The sequence below is a fragment of the Diabrotica undecimpunctata genome, chromosome 5 (assembly GCF_040954645.1).
Source record: "Diabrotica undecimpunctata isolate CICGRU chromosome 5, icDiaUnde3, whole genome shotgun sequence".
Taxonomy (NCBI): domain Eukaryota; kingdom Metazoa; phylum Arthropoda; class Insecta; order Coleoptera; family Chrysomelidae; genus Diabrotica; species Diabrotica undecimpunctata.
Window position 1 is genome coordinate 116,843,673 of NC_092807.1, and position 17,972 is coordinate 116,861,644.

Below are 17,972 nucleotides of genomic sequence, written 5' to 3' on the forward strand. Positions count from 1 at the left end.
GAAGAGATTCCAAAAACTCGCCCCACTCATCCGTCCCTATGGAACTTCTTGGAGTAACATAAATGTTTACAAAAAATATACTGATTTTGTTTTTTGATAGTAGTTGGATACAGTTTGCTTGCAGTTTATTGGAGTGTCTTACCATAATCTCATTATATTTTAACTTTAACTTTACCAGAAAAGCCACCCCGCCGTATCCGTCAGGGCGGTCTTCCCTAATAATGTTATAACCTGCAAAATTTACATATTTTGATGGCTTAAACCACGTCTCTGAAAGCATAGCAATATCTATATCTTTACTTATTAACATATTTTAAAGATTTTCTTTATTAGATGTAGCTGATCTACAATTCCACTGGCAAATCTTAAAACAACTCTTCATCAGATATTGCATTAAATTTATCTTGAATAATACTAAGTAAAGTTGATTCTTGAATTTCAAATTTATTTTGTTGTTTTAAGATTCCTATAATGGATAAAATTAAACCTACTAAAGCATTCTCCGTAACAGTGACACAAGTCTCTTGATGAGGCTGATTCAATGTTAAATTTGAAGTGTAATTTTGTTTTTCGAAAACGGCTGTCGATGAACTCGGTAAATGAATTGGTGATAAAATTTTTTTGTGTAAATTCAATGTATTATCATGTTCTTGAGACCTCACCAACCTAGGTCTTTTGTGAGAAACCGCAGAATGCTGGGAGTATACCGAACTCGACTTTTGCCCGCTTGGCTGCATTTGAGAAGAAGGAAATATATTAGATTGTGACTGAAAAGCATTAGAATTACTGTTTAAATTGTGATTACTGTCGGCTATATAATTATTGTTTAAGATTTCGGTCGGTCCCGGATATTTATTAACCACTTGTGCATAAGTAAATTAAGGGGTTTTTTTGTTAGCTTCGACATAAGATAAATTTTGCTCAGTCATTAATTTTTTAATTGCTTTTTGTCTATTGAATTCTGGACACTCTTTTATTTCATTTGTGTAATGTTTTCCACTACAATAGAAACATGATTTTTCTACCAAATTTTTTTTACAGTCTTTTGTCTCGTGTCCCTCTTTACACTTTAAACAGCGAACGTTACTTTTACATTGTTTTATTAAATGACCGTATCTATAACAATGAAAGCATAGTAGGACCTTTTGCTCGTAGGGTTCTACCGGAATTCTTACATGATTAATGCATATATATTGTGGTAACTTAGATGCTTTAAAAGTACACTAAACAACACTAAATTTACAATGCATATCAACTGGATTTATTTTCCCTTTAACATACCCTTCATCAAACTCATAATCTATATTTCGTATTATGCCAAATTTATGTGTAATAAATTTAGGAATATATGCCAACAAATTATATTTCTTTAAATTAACCGATTTTAATAAATCATTTGCCGATTTATAGTCCTTTAATTTAATTCTTAACCTATTACGCCCTATCGAATCGATGCAATTGATTTTGGAATCCAATTCTGGATGTTCTTTGAACAAAATATCTCCTATTCTAATTGCGTTTAATTTACCATCAAATTTATCTAGACTATTTTCAATATACACGTAAAAAGGAGCGATATCTACATTATTATAAAAACTTGGAATACGTACTGGTTTTTCGTTTATATCTGTTGTTGTCTCCGTATGTTTTACGTTAGAATTATTAATTATTGTACTTACATTTGGATTATTGATATTTTCTATTGTTTTTTTGTCTAATACATTACGATTTGATTCTACGTCCATATCCCAAATATTTGGGACATCTATGTCACCTTTGGATAAGGGGTTGAGTTCCAATTTGGGGGGTTTCACCACCCCCCTGGTTGGCACTCATATTATACACTTACTGATAATTAAGTTTCTTATAATCTTTACTACACTAGAAATTTTAACAAAATTATTCACAATTAAACACTGTCGTTAATTACTTCGCACTCGATATTATCGACTGGTCGATTCAATGATCACGAACGAACGATTTTGACATTTAAATTAGTAAATCCTACCTTACCTTGGAGTGTACTTTTAAATTAAATGATTACTTTGCGATTGTAATAACAAATCCTGAGAATATACAATACTCTTGTAACGTTGTAAAATGGAATATCAAAAACACAAATTGGCAAGACTATCATAATCTAGTTTTAAATGAAATAAATTCATTACATAAAATTTGACAATCAAATAATAATATTGATAGTCAAATTCAAGAGTTTTCCAAATGAATTCCAACCAATTAAATTAATTGGTTGGAACCCTTGGTGGAACTCTAATTGTCAAAAAATTATTAAACTTTCAAAAACAGCACTGAATATATTAAGAAAATTTAACAAAATTGATAATAAATTAAAATTCAAGCCGACCAAAAAATCGAACTCGATTCATTACTGAAAGAAGTGAACGTGAATCATGCAAAAAGTTTATTGCAGAATTATATTCATTAACAACAATTAATAAAGTATGGCAAATGGTACAAAAGATATCCAAGAAAAATACTACAAACCACATTATCTTCTTAGAAGAAAAACAAAAAATACACACTTTCTCTCTAGACAAAGTCAATATTCGAGCAAACAGTTTTGAAATATTCTCAAACGATGATATTCTTCCTTCAAATTTCTTGAACAAAAAAGAAAGGGTCGAATTCAAAGGTATTGATATACCGCCTGATGATCTTTCTCCTTTATATTATTCCATAACCATGGATGAATAAAAATACTCTCTATAATACTGTACTGGGTTTAATTAGTCTAATTTATTAACTTTATTTATTATACAAATGTTCTAACACCTAGTTTATTTAAAGTCTTTATTTAATTTATAATATACAATATTCTTACACTTATCACAACTACTTTAATTTATATTATTTATTTACAATATTTATTTCCGCGTTACAATTAGAAACTCGACGCCGTATTATTTTCAGACTGCTTTCAACAATTAAAATTCAGCTATACAGTGATGAGTGTCTTACCACCCGGCAAAATAGCGGAAAGGATAGAAGACAGATTAAGTTGTGAGATAGTACGAGATAAGGCTAGTTATTAGACGTGTCTATTTGACTTCAGTCATAATTATACGGATGACCTCGAAAATATTTTATTTTAATAATTTCTGATGTTAGAGTAAATGATTAAATATATTAAGATATATTATAGTAAAAAACAATAATTAGTAGCGATTTTAAATTATAAATCTTTAAGTTTATTTAATAATAAAAATAACTCAACTGAAATATTTGACTAAACTAAATAGGTATGATCAGTCCGAAAACAATTATTGTATCTAGAATTGGTGTAATAGTTACAGACGTTGTCTATCGATAAGCAGACTGGGGTTCAATTCACACCAAGGGTAAAATTTTTGTTTTACTTAATCAAAAATAATAGAAAATATGATACATATTAGGTAACAAGTTTTCGAAAAACTCATTATTTACAATTTATTCTTATTTCAATGTTATAAAATAGAAATACAAAATATTTCAAATTCAATTCCAGTTTTACAGTCTTCGGTTGTGAATGGAAAATAATCCATTGAAGACTGTTTAATGTCAAATCCATCACTAAATTCTCAGTGTTAATATCAATTCCTCTGTACAGGTAATGATTTTCAAAACAATTGACGACATTGGAATGGATGCGCGCAAACAGCTACCTGCTTTATAGCTAACCAAATCATCAAGCCTTCAAATAAGCCAAGTTATCAAATAATAATCGAGGAGTGTTTTTTACGGTAAACAGAAACTTTTTATTGAAAAAACAATTCGTGAAAAGGATTTTAACGGTCAAGGAAAAAGTGCAAATTGTTGTCTGGTATGTGAATGGATTATCAGACAACATGATTAGACAACAATTTGTAAATATGTTTCCAAATAGGCCGGCTCCAGCACGATCAACAATTCAGTCTATTATACGTAATTTTTTTACTTATGGATCCGTGTTCGATCCAAGAGGAGTTCGCAGACAAAGGGAGGTAAATCCAGATTTGGAACTAAGGGACACTTTGATTTGTGCAAGTATTGAGCAAAATCCTACCCAATCAACACCTCGTATCGGAGAACAATGTGGAATTCCAAGATTTAGAGTAGGTGAAATTTTGTAAAGACATCGATACCGTCCCTATAAACTTCATAAATCCAACGAACAATTCTCTGGGGATCAATATAGACGTTTAGAATTTTGCCAAACTGCAATGGAAATGTCACATCAAGATGAACATTTTTTAGAGAACGTTTTGTTCACCGATGAATGTACGTTTTCATTGCATGGCCGTCACAATTCAATCAATGCTAGGTATTGATCTCGTACACAGCGTCTTCGAAAAGTAAATGTTTGGGGAGGCATAATAGGGAATCATGTCATTGGTCCATTTTTTATAGACGGTATGTTGACTGGGCGTAAATACTTGAAACTTCTGCAAAATGAAATTGTCCCAGCCCTTTGTAATTTAATAATACCTTTCGATTCCATATGGTTTCAACACGATGGTTGTCCTGCACATAATTCTCGCATCGTCAGTGAATATCTCAGTGCGACTTTTTCTAATCGATTGATTAGTGGACACGGATATTTTTTTATTTTTGTAGAATTTTTACTTATTTAAACATTCTTTAAAAGTTTTTACTTTATTTTCGAAAGTACGACGATACTGTTTTGTCAATAAGATTTTTTTTTTAACTTTAGTTTTTGTTTAGTTTTGTTTAGTGATTCAAAGCAAAACGATCTTTGCATAATTTCAAATTATTAAAAAAAAAAAAAGAAAACCACATGTGGGTTTTGAACTCTAATCGTCTGCGATGTCTGTATCGCAATGTCGAATTCTTACCACTAATCCACGAAGGATTTATAATTATTCCGTGACAAGAGTGTATGAAACTCCCCAAATCATAGTAGAAATTATTCTTGGTTAATAATTTAAAACTTTAGATTAAATAATCACTATTAATTAAATTATTTTATTCACATTTTTGCTTTATTGTGGTCAATCAGTTTTTACTTTATGCGAAATTAAAAAATGGAAATACGTCACACATTCGACGTCACTCATAATAATTATGACCGAGGTGATTTAGCTCGAATCTAACGTCTAAAGGTGTGAAACTATCGTTAGTGGTAATGTAATGTAATATAAATTATAGGTTTTTCCGATTATTTCTCACCTCTACGAGTTTCATCTCTTTTTATTTCACAAGGTAACTGTTTTTTCTATCTCTTACGTTAAAAAGCCGGGTGGTAAGATACTCATCACTGTATATTAAAAAACCGTTAGCCTGGAATCTCTCGAAGCCCATGGATGTTAACCTGTGTTGACTGTATTTGAATTGTCTATAAGCTACTTTGATCTTCGGTCGCCAACTAATTTATTTGACCCTTTTCTGGAGAATCCCAATCGCAGGTATAAGAGGGGACCTGTTTGGGTATTACCTACTAAAAAATAATTGTTAGAAAAAGATGTTTACAGTTAAATATGAATCATATATTTATCGTAACAGTACGAAAAACTCTTCATCGATAACGGGTAGAACTTTAACAAACGGATAGCAGAATAATTCAATAATAGAAAAACAGATTCTATTTAAGCACTTAACTTTCATAGATCATAATTATTCTTTTAATAACCAATTTTAAATTCTTTACGTTCAAAATAAAGGCGTTAAGCTATTATTATTAGAATCTATGGAAATTAACAGATTAAAAAATACAGATATGAACCAACTTGAGACAAACAGTTCTCCTTTTTTTAACTTATTCAGTTAAAGACGATAAAATGTTGGACGCATAACGAAAATAACTCACTTGAGAAAGCTACTCTGCTGAAACAGCTGTAGAGATAATTAGTTATAATAAATTTAAAAAAATCATTGCAATTTTTATTTGTATGTTTTATTGAGCATTTTTTTATTAAATACAAATTCATATGTTAATATTGGAACAAATCGCATTATTTCTGGATTCATGTTTATTTAATTTGTTTAATAAATTCCAACATGAGCCAGATGATGGATTATGGCTTTTCTAGTTTTCCAATACCATTTTCCGTGCACAAAACGTCAACTGATTTTGTAAATATTTAATTATGTACGATTGTTGAATATATTATAGATTGAAGTATTAATTTATATTAACGTTTGCGTGCAAATCTACATTTTGGGGTGGTTAAATACAATGTATTATTTTTAAATATTGTCAGGACTTATATTTTCATTTAGGTTCTTACAATAATATTCTTACAAAAAATGTTAAGAATTATTAGATTATATTTTTCCGTTTCATTGTTTATTGTGTCTTGAGAAATATTGTTTATTGCTGTCCGAATTCTCTGTTGTAATTATTGAATATTTGCTGGTTTCGTTTGATACACAACATTCTTCAGATGGGCCCACATAAAATAATCCAAAGGATGGAAATGTGGTGACCTCGCTGGCCATTCAATAGGTCCACGTCTACCAATCCACCTGTTCGGAAAAATTTCATCTAGGTACCTTCTAACATCTACAGTATAATGTGGAGGTGAACCATCCTGTTGAAACCATAAACTTTCATCAAAACCTCCAGGATTACGTCTCCTGGGAAACAAATTACGTAAAGTAGGTTCGAGATACCCTCTTAAACACTCAATGTACGTTGCCCCGTTTAAATTACCTTCGAAAAAGTAGAGTCCGATGATTCGATTTCTTACAATTGCAGCCCATACATTTACCTTTTGCGAGTATTGTGTATGATGCTCACGCATCCATAGGGGGTTTTCTTTTGCCCAGTATCTACAATTCTGACGGTTAACCTCGCCATTTAACGTGAAAGTGGCCTCATCAGAAAAAATAATGATTTGTACCAAGAGAGGATCTCGGTGGCAGTTATCCATCGTTGCTTTGCAAAATTGTATTCTTCTATCGGGATCATCTTCGTTTAATTCCTGTATAAGTTTGATTTTATAAGGATGCCATTAGGAGTGGACCTCCTGCTTTAAGTAACTCTACAGCTATATTGCCAGGTCCTGGAGATCGCCCGTTTTTCATTTTAATTAACACAGTACGGTCCTCGTTGTTAGTAGTATTAATGTTACTATTTGTTTTTCTCTCCACACTGTATTCATCTCCCATATATTCCAATCTGGACTCTTGGAATAAATTTGTATAGTGATTTTCCAACTTTTCTATAGGAGTTAAGTTGCTTAATGAGTTATGGGTGTTTTCCTTTAGATTAGTGATAGTTCTCCATGCTTCCGTAGTCTAAAAACCACAATTAAATTTGGACACATAAACTTGGACACATTTTTTTCTCAGAAATTGTTTTTTGCTTCTTTTATTTGATTGCGAACTTCTCTGGTTTTTCCTTTGATATGTTACTCTATTGCTAGATGATTTATTTGTTAACCATTTCTTCGTTAGGGTATTTACCTAAGGGTAGTTCTCCCTTTTTAATGTGAAGGTGATGTGAGTCAATTTAGTATTATTTACTTTGACACGCTATAGTTTTGGTTAATTTTCTAATTGATTTAAATGGTTCTGCAAATTTCTGGATGCTAATCTTGGATTTACATAAGTGGTCATTATAATGGTATCATCTGCATACGTAGCAAACTTAGTGATATTTGTGGTAGGTATGTCTGCTGTGTACAGTAAATATAGGGTTGGACCAATCACACTACCTTGAGGGATTCCTGCCGAGATCAGATATAGCGGAGTGCAAGATTGGTTAAGAAGGATCTATCTGTTACATTTGACTATATAATTTTGGCTATCAGATGAGGTATCTGTGAATTGATTTTGTAAATTAGACCATCATGCCAATGCCTGCGAGACTTTTAGGTAGGCAGGTAGACTTTTTAGGAAGGCAGCTATACTGTAGCACCTGTTTTCAAGGGCATCTCTAACTGTTCTGACTACTCTATATATTTGCCCGATGGTACAATGTTTTTGCCTGAAGCCAAATTGGTAGCTATTTTCTAAGATAATAGGTTAGTTTTCATTCATAAAGATCCTTTCAAAAAGCTTTGCGAGATTTGGTAGAATACTTGGACGGTATGACAAGACCTCATTTGAGTCTTTGCAAGGTTTTGGCGCTATCAATATTTTAGCTACTTTCCACACAACAGGAACGTAACCAATTTTTATGAGAGTGTTGAAAATATATAGTATTAGCCTGTTTGCCTTTTCAGAAAAATGTTTTGGTATTAGACCCGTGATCAGATCATAACTGGGTGTTTTTTTTGGTTTTTGTTTAATTTTGTAATGACTTCTGTGATTTCATCAATTTTTATTTTTTTGGTGAGTAGACTCATCTGATATGGAGCGTCCCGTTTGTCTAAAATAGATTTATCGTTACCTGCATGAGCTTCTTTTTGTTAAGGTTGAAATATAGACTTAAGATGTTGCGCAAAAGAGTTTGCTTTGTCCTCATCACTACGAGCCCAGCTACTATCGTCTTGTCTTATATGAGTCTTAGTTTGTTGTTGAGATTTCAGTTTCCTTGTCAGTTTCCATAGTGAGTAGTCTTTATTTTCCTTACGGAAAGGTTTTCCAAAAAATGTTTAATACCATCATCGTTTTACTCGTTTACTGCGTCTTTGAGTTGTTGTGTTTTTCTGTTTAGATTTGTCTTGTCTATTGGGGCTTGAGTATTTTGACATTCTTTTCTGTTTTCTTTTTTTACGAATCATATTGTTTATATAGTCCATATAAGAGCCTGGTTTTTCTTTATAGGAGCATTCTGTAGTAGCATCCCAGGCAGCATTTTGGATTGACGTTGTTAGGTGTTGTATCGCATCGTTAGCATCCTTTGTGGATTTAAGTGTCATGTTCAAGTTGATTGACTCAGAGATCAGTTCACTAAATTTGTTCCAATTTGTCATTCGGTTGGTTAATGTTGGCGGTCTGTTAATGTAGCATACCTCTGTATTCACACTTACGAAGAAGGGAGAGTGATCAGAAGACAAATCAAATGATGGTTGTATATTTAAGGAATTAGAAGCGATGATGGCTTTTATGACACAGAAGAAAACAAAACTAATAAAACGAGACATTAAAAGTCGCCCTTGAGAATACTTTGATTCAAAACAATAATCTGTTAAAAACGAAACGGTGTCCAGTAATCAGCCTAGTGGTGAGGGTGAGACACTCATTGGCGACTACTGACCACTAAAAGCAGCAAGACACTCAAAGTTCCTAGTCTGTAATTATTCATTTAAAACAATGCTTTGCTGCAATTGAACACCGGTGACGGACACCGGTGTCGGATAGTAGTCGTTTCGTATGAAAGGGGAATGAGTGGCTCAGTAGTCTGCAATTTGTATCTTACCTTTGCCAACAAGCCAGCCACCGGACATCGTTTTGCCTTTAGCAGAATATTATTTTGAATCAAAGCGTTCACACGAGCCAATTCTGGTGTAGTCTTTTTAGTTCTGTTTTAATAATTTGTTATTGTTTAACCTGAAAAAGTTCTGTTTTAATAATTTAATAATTTGATATAAATTTATTTGTGTTAAGTATAAAACTTAACCTGGATTATAATATGGAAGACTTTATAACCGCTATTGAAGAAAAACCAGGTTTTTGGGACTATAAATTAGAACAATATATGGGGAAGGATAATATCAAAATTTGAAAAATATTTTTCAAAATTTTGATATTATCGTTTCGGTATTTGTCTCCTCATCCTGCGTCGCCAATGAATTAATATCAATACATATGTCGCTACTTTTATTTTACTGAGACTCATGTTTAAACTTATATAGCTATAATCGGTATCAGCCACCGGTGTTTCGTTTGCGGACTTGACGAACCACTGGTGATGGATACCGGTTTCGGACATCAGTTGCTTCGTGTGAAAGGGTACTAAGTCACGAGCACTTATGTACACAGTTATGAGCTATTTGAATACTATGCTGTAGTGATGTTAGTGCAAATTTGCACTTCGGTATCGATGGTCCTGGTACGGATGTCTATCAACTGAAATGATAAAGAAGAGCAGCCGCATCTAAGATCAGAACAGCATGATATTTGCCACCCTCCGTCGTGGATATGGCACGTAAAAAAGTATCCACACATAGCGTATGCCTGGAATATGTAAAATGCAGGACAAAAGTTCGACAGTACTGCAGACCGCAGCGAACGAAGAAGATTAGATGCAACATATCATAAATGGTACTTCCACTTCCTTTTAACGAATGATAAAAATAGGGCATACCCGTTATCTTTAATAAAAAAGTATATGCTATGAAATTTTAAGTAATGCCTGAATAAAAAATAATTAAGTATGCTGCATACGCAGAACAAACTTAAATTAAAATTGTTATTCATAAACCAATACGTGCATAAATTCTAAACTACTTGAAGTGCCTTTCCAATTTAACTCATTCTCCAAATTTTTAATTCGCAGAAAGTAAAGCCTAGTTGTTTTAAAAGAGAAAGAAGATGAACTAAGCAGAAGTGAATTAAAATTTATAATTAAAAACACAAGATTGTCTGGAAAGAGTTCATAAGCTAATCTGATAATGAATTTCAATTAGGTGGTTTCAGTGGGCCGTGAAAATTTAAGTGCTGGAAGAACGGACTTTACTCGAAATCAATTAAAAGTAATTATTTTCTTTTATGTTCTGTATTAATTAAAATTTTGATGCTCAAATTATGAAATAAGTTTTGTGGGGAGTGTATACAATTTGTTTGAAGCGTTTTAGTGATTGCTCAAGTTCACGATCGTAATTGATAAACTTTAAACTAACTCAAGACGGTTAAGATAAATAGTAGTTAACAAAATGCTATAATAGTCAAATCAAAACAAAAATTAGTAGAAAAAGATTTATTTAAATAACCTTTTAATACTAGAAATTGAGAGCCTTAGAATAGAATAAAGACTCTTTTCGTCAAAAACCAGATATGCATATATTTGTAAACTTTTTTTTTGTTTTTGTCTTTATGGAGGGGTCTCTGGAATATTCAAAAGACATCTCAGTCCAGAGACGCCGCCTGACTGACCTTATTGCAGGATTTGTTCTTCGTACTGCCGACATCCAACGATCCGGAAGCGGAATGGCCGCTGTAAGGCCGGCATCACTTCCAAAGCACTACCTTCATTCATTCATTCCTCATTCATCCACATCCACACTCCATTCATAAGCAATGAGGCTCCCTGTCTCGTTCCAGGTAGCGCGTAGAAGACCCTCATAGCTCCTCGTATGGCATTGCTCCCAGACGGGCATTTTCTACTTCCTCACAATCTGACTCACGCCTTCTAACTCATACAGTCTGACCCACTTTTCTAGTTTTAATTTCCAGCATCTTTCACTCTTACCTTTGCCGTTGGTCCAGCTGTATTTCTTGCTTTTTTTTTCTTGGTCACTGCACGGATACACGTGTATGCTAGTCCAACCTGATTTATTTTCATTCTCTAAATTATTTTTCTTACTGTAACAAAATTAACACCTGTCTCTCTTTCCACTTTGTTCCTTTCCACTATCCATCTGTTGTAATATAACATCGTATGTGTCACAGTGTCCGAGTGTCCATAGTATAGGCATTCATCTGTGTCAGCCTTTCCGAACCTAGAGAGGTAGGCCCTAAAACACCCGTGTACTGTGAGAACCTGCGTCAGGAAATAATCCAGTCGCCTGTGGTTACAGTCCACCCAATCTCTTATGTTCGGGATCAGCATTTTCGTCCACTGTGCCACATTCTCCGTGTTGTTCCATTCTTCTTGCCATCTTTCAATTGACCTTTCCCTTTCCTGTCTTCTCTCGGCCATGGTAAGTTTTGGGCCTCTTCTCGCATAGAGCTCTTTTCTTTCCACCGCCAAAACATGCAAAGGAACACATCCAGTGGTGGTCCACAAGGCTGCCGCAGACACAGTCCTGTAGCGCATTCCACTCGCAACAGATTTGTTCTGTCTACTTGTGTCATGAGCCTCCTATAGGCCGTTATCTCTACCGCCTGCTCGCTCCAGACTGGTGCCGCGTATAGGATGATCGAACACCGTGTAAGACTCTCCTCTTTTTGGATTTGGGTACCACAATGTTGGGCATCACCCTCTCCAACGCAGCTGCACTATTCGCAGCCGTCTGGATCACCTCCCGCACGTGCTCCCCCCAGTTTCTATTCTGGTGAAATGTCCCTCCTAGGTACTTTACTTGTTTCTTGGGTGTTAGACATGCTCCCTCACATTGTAATTTAACACTTTGTCTGTTTCTATTCCAGTCTAGGAGACTCCTACTTATATGTAACTCTGTACGCCATCTTTTATCGAGAAGAAAATATTATGTCAATATAAGTGCAGGTGTCTTTGGGATAAAAAAGGTAGTAGTTCGACTCCAGCAGTCGAACACAGCAGACGTGCCGAAGAGCGACAAGCGACAAGCGACACCGCCGAGGAGCTGCAGCGACCAAGTCCGAGCCGAACTTATCAGTTCGTGCCGTGTATGTAAGCACGGTAGCGGAGACTTGGCGTTAACAGCGCCTAGGCCTGAAAAAGAGAGGCAAAATCCTACGTCACAACTAGGTTAGCCGGGGAGATTTGTTTTTTAAATCAGATCTTCACGGAGGCCAAAATTGAGGCGTAGGAAAGCGAAAAAGCATACGGGCTTGCCCGTCGGGATATTCTCTGTGCCTCCGTTGGGATGACACTGTGGGATATAGTTGTTTAGAACTCTATATCTGGCAGACACGGCCCCAGGGTCAGAGAATTGAGAAACTCAAGAGGATCCCCGCTTTAGTTCTGCCTAAAGCGTGAACTACCGCGAAAGAGGTCACTGGGTGGCACCCAGAAACCGTGCTGGCAACGGGCCAGACGGATGACAAAAAAGCCTTCGTCCACGTTCAGATATCCGTCCCCCAAAATGGATCGCTCTCGATCCCCGCCTGACAGAAAGGCACCCCCCAGTCCCACCCCATATGGTTACAGTGAGAGGAAACTCCACTGTAACATCTACGACGCACTACCCCCCATGGATGATGACAGCGCAAATTACGAAATATTCAAAGAGCTACCGATAGAAGATGAAAAACAAGAAAACGAAGGGGAATTCAGACGTCCCAAAAACAAGAAGAAGAGGACAAAAGACAGAGCGGAGGGAAACCGCGAAGAACCACAAACTACCGACGATGACACACCAAAAAGGCTAACCCAGAAAAGGACCAGACAAAGAAGTAGCGAGGACGACAAGTCTGAACTACATGCATTAAGGACACTACTAAAGGAAAAAGATGCAGAAATAGCATCTTTAAGGAAAAAGATACAAGAGCTCCAAGACACAATGGTAGCCTCACAAAAGTCCATCATCGAGCACATGGACAAAAAGTTCAACCAACTGAACTCGAAAAATCTTGAGGAAAACCTGGCAAGCCAGGCACAGAAAAACAAACAAGAAGACAACCTGAAAAATCAGGCAAAACGGGAGGAAAACCCTAAAACTCAGGGAAAAAAGAAACAAAAAACCACAGGAGCCATTCCAAAGAATACTCAAGCCGAAGCTACGGGAACAATCCCAAAAAATTCACAAAAAGAAGGCAAAACAACAAAAGGAAGAAAAGAAGATTTCCCACCCCTCACCCCTCCGAAACAACATCAGGAAGGTGAAGCAAAAGCCGATCGGCGTCCTCCGTCTCCGTCACAGATGGACATTGAAGTTGCTCCCAAGAAAACTTGGGCAAAACCACCTGTAATCAAATTACAGAGTGTGAGATATACAGGTGCAATACTAAGTATTGCACAAAAACAACAAATTATCACAGCGAACAAGCTGTCGAGAAGTGGCAGGGAAACACTCATCCAAGCAAAGAACCCCGAGGACTACCGCAAAATGGTAAAAATCATTGAGAAATTCAATGAAGAAAATCCAATCCAATGGATTGCATTCCCACTGGAAGAAGATATCAAACCAAGGATGGTTTTGAGAGGGTTACCTCCAACTACGAACACGACTGAGATGTTCGAGGCCATCAGAGATGAGTATGAAATAGAAGTCGTGTCGATTAAGAACATGACTTCAAGAAAGAGCGACAGAAGACACTTACCAATGTTTGTCATGACGGTGGAGAGGGAGGACACCGAAAAGCTAAAAAGCATCAATAACCTGATGCACATGAAAATAAAAATAGAGGACTTACGTAAAGCAACAGGGCCCACACAGTGCTTCAACTGCCAGGGCTACCATCACGCGCAGAGAGCGTGCTTTAAAGCACCTCGCTGAGTAAAATGCGGAGAGGAACACTCCAGCAAAAGCTGCCAATTGCCCAAAGATCAAAAGGCAAAATGTGCAAATTGCCAAGGACAGCACCCAGCCAATTTCAGGGGATGCCCAAGATGCCCTACATGGGGACGTCAACAGCAGCCCCAACAAAGACAAAACGCAACGGCGCAAAGAAGGCCACTAATCACTCCCGGCGGCCCATCATACGCCCAGGCAGCAACAACAAAAGCACAAGATAAGGAAAACACCATCCTTATCTCAAGGCAACACCAAGACGGCCTAGTTAACTCTGTGAAAGAGTTACTAACTAGAGTAGTCAACGAGGCGATAGCAGACATAAAGCTAGCACTGAACTAGTGCAAGCAAATAGGGGATACTTGAGGATAGGCTCCTGGAATCCAGGAGGCATAAGGACCAACCAGAATATACTGGACGAACTGGTCAATAGATACGAAATGGATGTCGTTGCAATACAAGAAACAAAACTTACAAACAACATAAGTATAAAATTCCCAGGATACGACATATATAGGAACGACAACACAGCAAGATCAGGTGGCACAGCAAGCTTAGTGAAAAAAGGCATAGAGCACATCAGAATAATAACACCGCAACTAAACACTATGCAAGCAACAACAGTAAGAATACAAATGAGGCAAGGAGAAGTCAACATTACCTCCGCCTACGTGAGACCACAAGATCTACTGATCGACGACTACCTGAACACGTTCTTAAATAACGAACCCTCAATAATAATAGGAGACCTAAACGCAAGATCCCCTAATTGGAACGACAGAGCTACGAACAGAAATGGAAGACTATTAAATACCTACATCGAAAATAATGAAGACATTATGGCAATGGGCCCAACAGACCCTACTCACTATCCAGGAAACGGACTTCCCACACACATAGATATAGTAGTAGCAAAAAATCTAGGACTACAAACAGAATTACAAACATTAAACGAAGGCACAACCGACCACAATCCCATCCTATTAGAACTAGGTACGTGGGAGGAAGAAAGCTCAATCAGAAGAATTAAAAAGAAAACAAAATGGACAAACTTTAAGAGACTCGTGAGCACTGGAATAAATATAGTTCCAGTGATAGAAACCCCACGAGAAATAGAAGACAAAGTCCTAGAGTTGGAAAACATCATCCAACAAGCGCTCAGAAACAGCACCACAGAAGAGGAAGTAGAAATGCATTCTGGAAGATTTAAGGATATACCACAAGCAATAAAAGACTTGATAAGGGAAAAGAACAGAGCAAAGCAGACAGCAAGAAGGACAAGAAATCAGGCAGACAAAAACAGATCAAACAGACTAAACAGAGAGGTCAAAACAGCACTACAACAACACCGTAGTGAAAGCTGGGAAAATCATATAAGAGATATGGAAGAACAAGGACCACACATGCAAAACCTCTGGAGACTCCAGAGGATTTTGAGAACCGACAGAAATCCAATCCCCCCACTACACGGGGAAAATGGAATCGTATACACCATAGAGGAAAAAGCAGAGGTAATGAGGAGTACTCTCGAGAGAGAGTGTACATTAAATTACCACCCAGACGAAGACATCGACTTCATAGAAGAAGTCGAAAGACAAAGAGAAAGACCTGATAATCCAAACGAAATTATCCCTCATACAACACCAGAGGAGATAAACGAACTGATTAAAAATAGCTCGCCGAAAAAAGCACCCGGACCTGACCAAATCACTAATAGGGCACTAAAATATCTACCAGCGAGAGCTATAGTATACTTAACTAACATCATAAATGCAATGCTAAGATTCAAGAAATTCCCGAACAGATGGAAAGAGGCCCATGTCATAATGTTACCAAAGCCCGGAAAAGACAGCACATTCCCGCAAAATTACAGGCCAATAAGCTTACTACCTGCAATCAGCAAGATTGTAGAGAGAATTATACTCAGCAGATTACAAGCGGAAACAGACAGATTAGAAATAATACCTGAAGCCCAATTCGGCTTCAGATCAGAACACTCCAGTGAGCTACAAGTGCTCAGACTAACAGAGTACATAGCAGCTGGATTCAACGATAAACAATACACAGGAGCAGCCGTCCTTGACGTAAGCAAAGCATTCGACAGAGTCTGGCATAAAGGACTAATATACAAAATGAGAAGATACGGGTACAGTGGAGCAATGACAAGGCTGATCTCGTCGTACTTGGGCAACCGACGTTTCAGAGTCCGGATAGGACAAGTCCTATCCGAACTCGGGAACCCGGAGGCTGGAGTGCCACAAGGAGCGGTACTGTCACCCCTACTGTACTCAATATACACAGCAGACATACCTAGAACACCAGGTACACTACTAAGCCTATATGCCGACGACACAGCGATTGCGGCCAAACATAGAAACATAGACATTGCGGTAAATAACCTCCAAACAGCACTAGACGACATAGAAGAATGGAGTTTAAAATGGAAAATAGCAATAAACTCCGATAAGACACAGGCTGTACTTTTCAAAAAGAGGCATCAGCAACCAGAAGAACAGGTAACTGTGCAAGACAATCCCATTGAGTGGAAAAGCGAAGCTAAATACCTCGGAGTAATTATGGATAAAGGATTAACATTCAGCAAACACGTAGAAGCCACAGTACAAAAGGCAAACATGGCAAGAGCTTCTGCAAGAGGACTAACAGGGAGGAAAAGTAAACTCAAAATAAAAACAAAGATAAGACTAATAAATAGCATAATACTGCCCATACTGACATATGCATCCTTCGCCTGGGGACATGTATGCAATACATCAAAAAAGAAAATACAAGCGGCTCACAACAACAGCCTTAGAGAAGCAGTCAACGTACCAAGATACGTTGCAGAAAGATTCCTCTTCAGAGAATTGCAACAAATCAGAGTGACAGACACGATGAAAGAAAAAGCCAGGACAAAGTTTGCAGATATAGAGAACCACCCCAATCACATACTTAGAGAGATGATGAGGTATGACGCTTTCCACAGATGGAAGCACAAAAGACCAAAACAACAAATAGTAGAATAAAATAAAAAGTACTAGAGAGAAAAAATACCAGAGAGAAAAAATAAAACACTAGAGAGAAAACAAAAACACCAGAGAGAAAACACCTCAAAAATAACAACAACGCACACAGAAGACAGTTCGTAGCTCAAAACACCCAAAGACTATCGCAAAGCACAGAGTGGGCCCAGTTGCCTATAGACGATAACGTCTATATTGTTATATTGTTTATATATATATATATATATATATATATATATATATATATATATATATATTTTCAATGTTATAGTATGGACTTTACACTAATTCTGATTTTTTGTTTCAGGGCCACCTACAAAAAAAATCATAAAAAACACAAAAAACCGGCTTCGGCCACCAAAAAAATTAAAAAATACTAACAAAAACCGGCGTAAGCCACCAAAAAAATTAACAAAAACCCCAAAACCCGGGCACGTAGGGCCCAACCCCTTGAGCACCAAGTCGCCGAACTGAGCCTAGGTCCAGAGCGGAGACTTGAGGCCCAAGTAAGCAATTTTAGTTCGCGGATAAGCCACATCATGATAACAGGATCATAGCGACAATGCGCTGTCCTGAGTTTTGCAATCGGTTAGGAAACCATGTTGGGGTTCTATTACCCAGGACCTCCACATGAAGAGCATTTGGCTGATAGTTGTGCCCCTATCGCGCATCAGAGCGCTATAGGGGGGAAAGGGATGGTCTAGAGCATTGGAGCGCGGTGGGGTGACTCCTGTATATACTCGAGTTAACA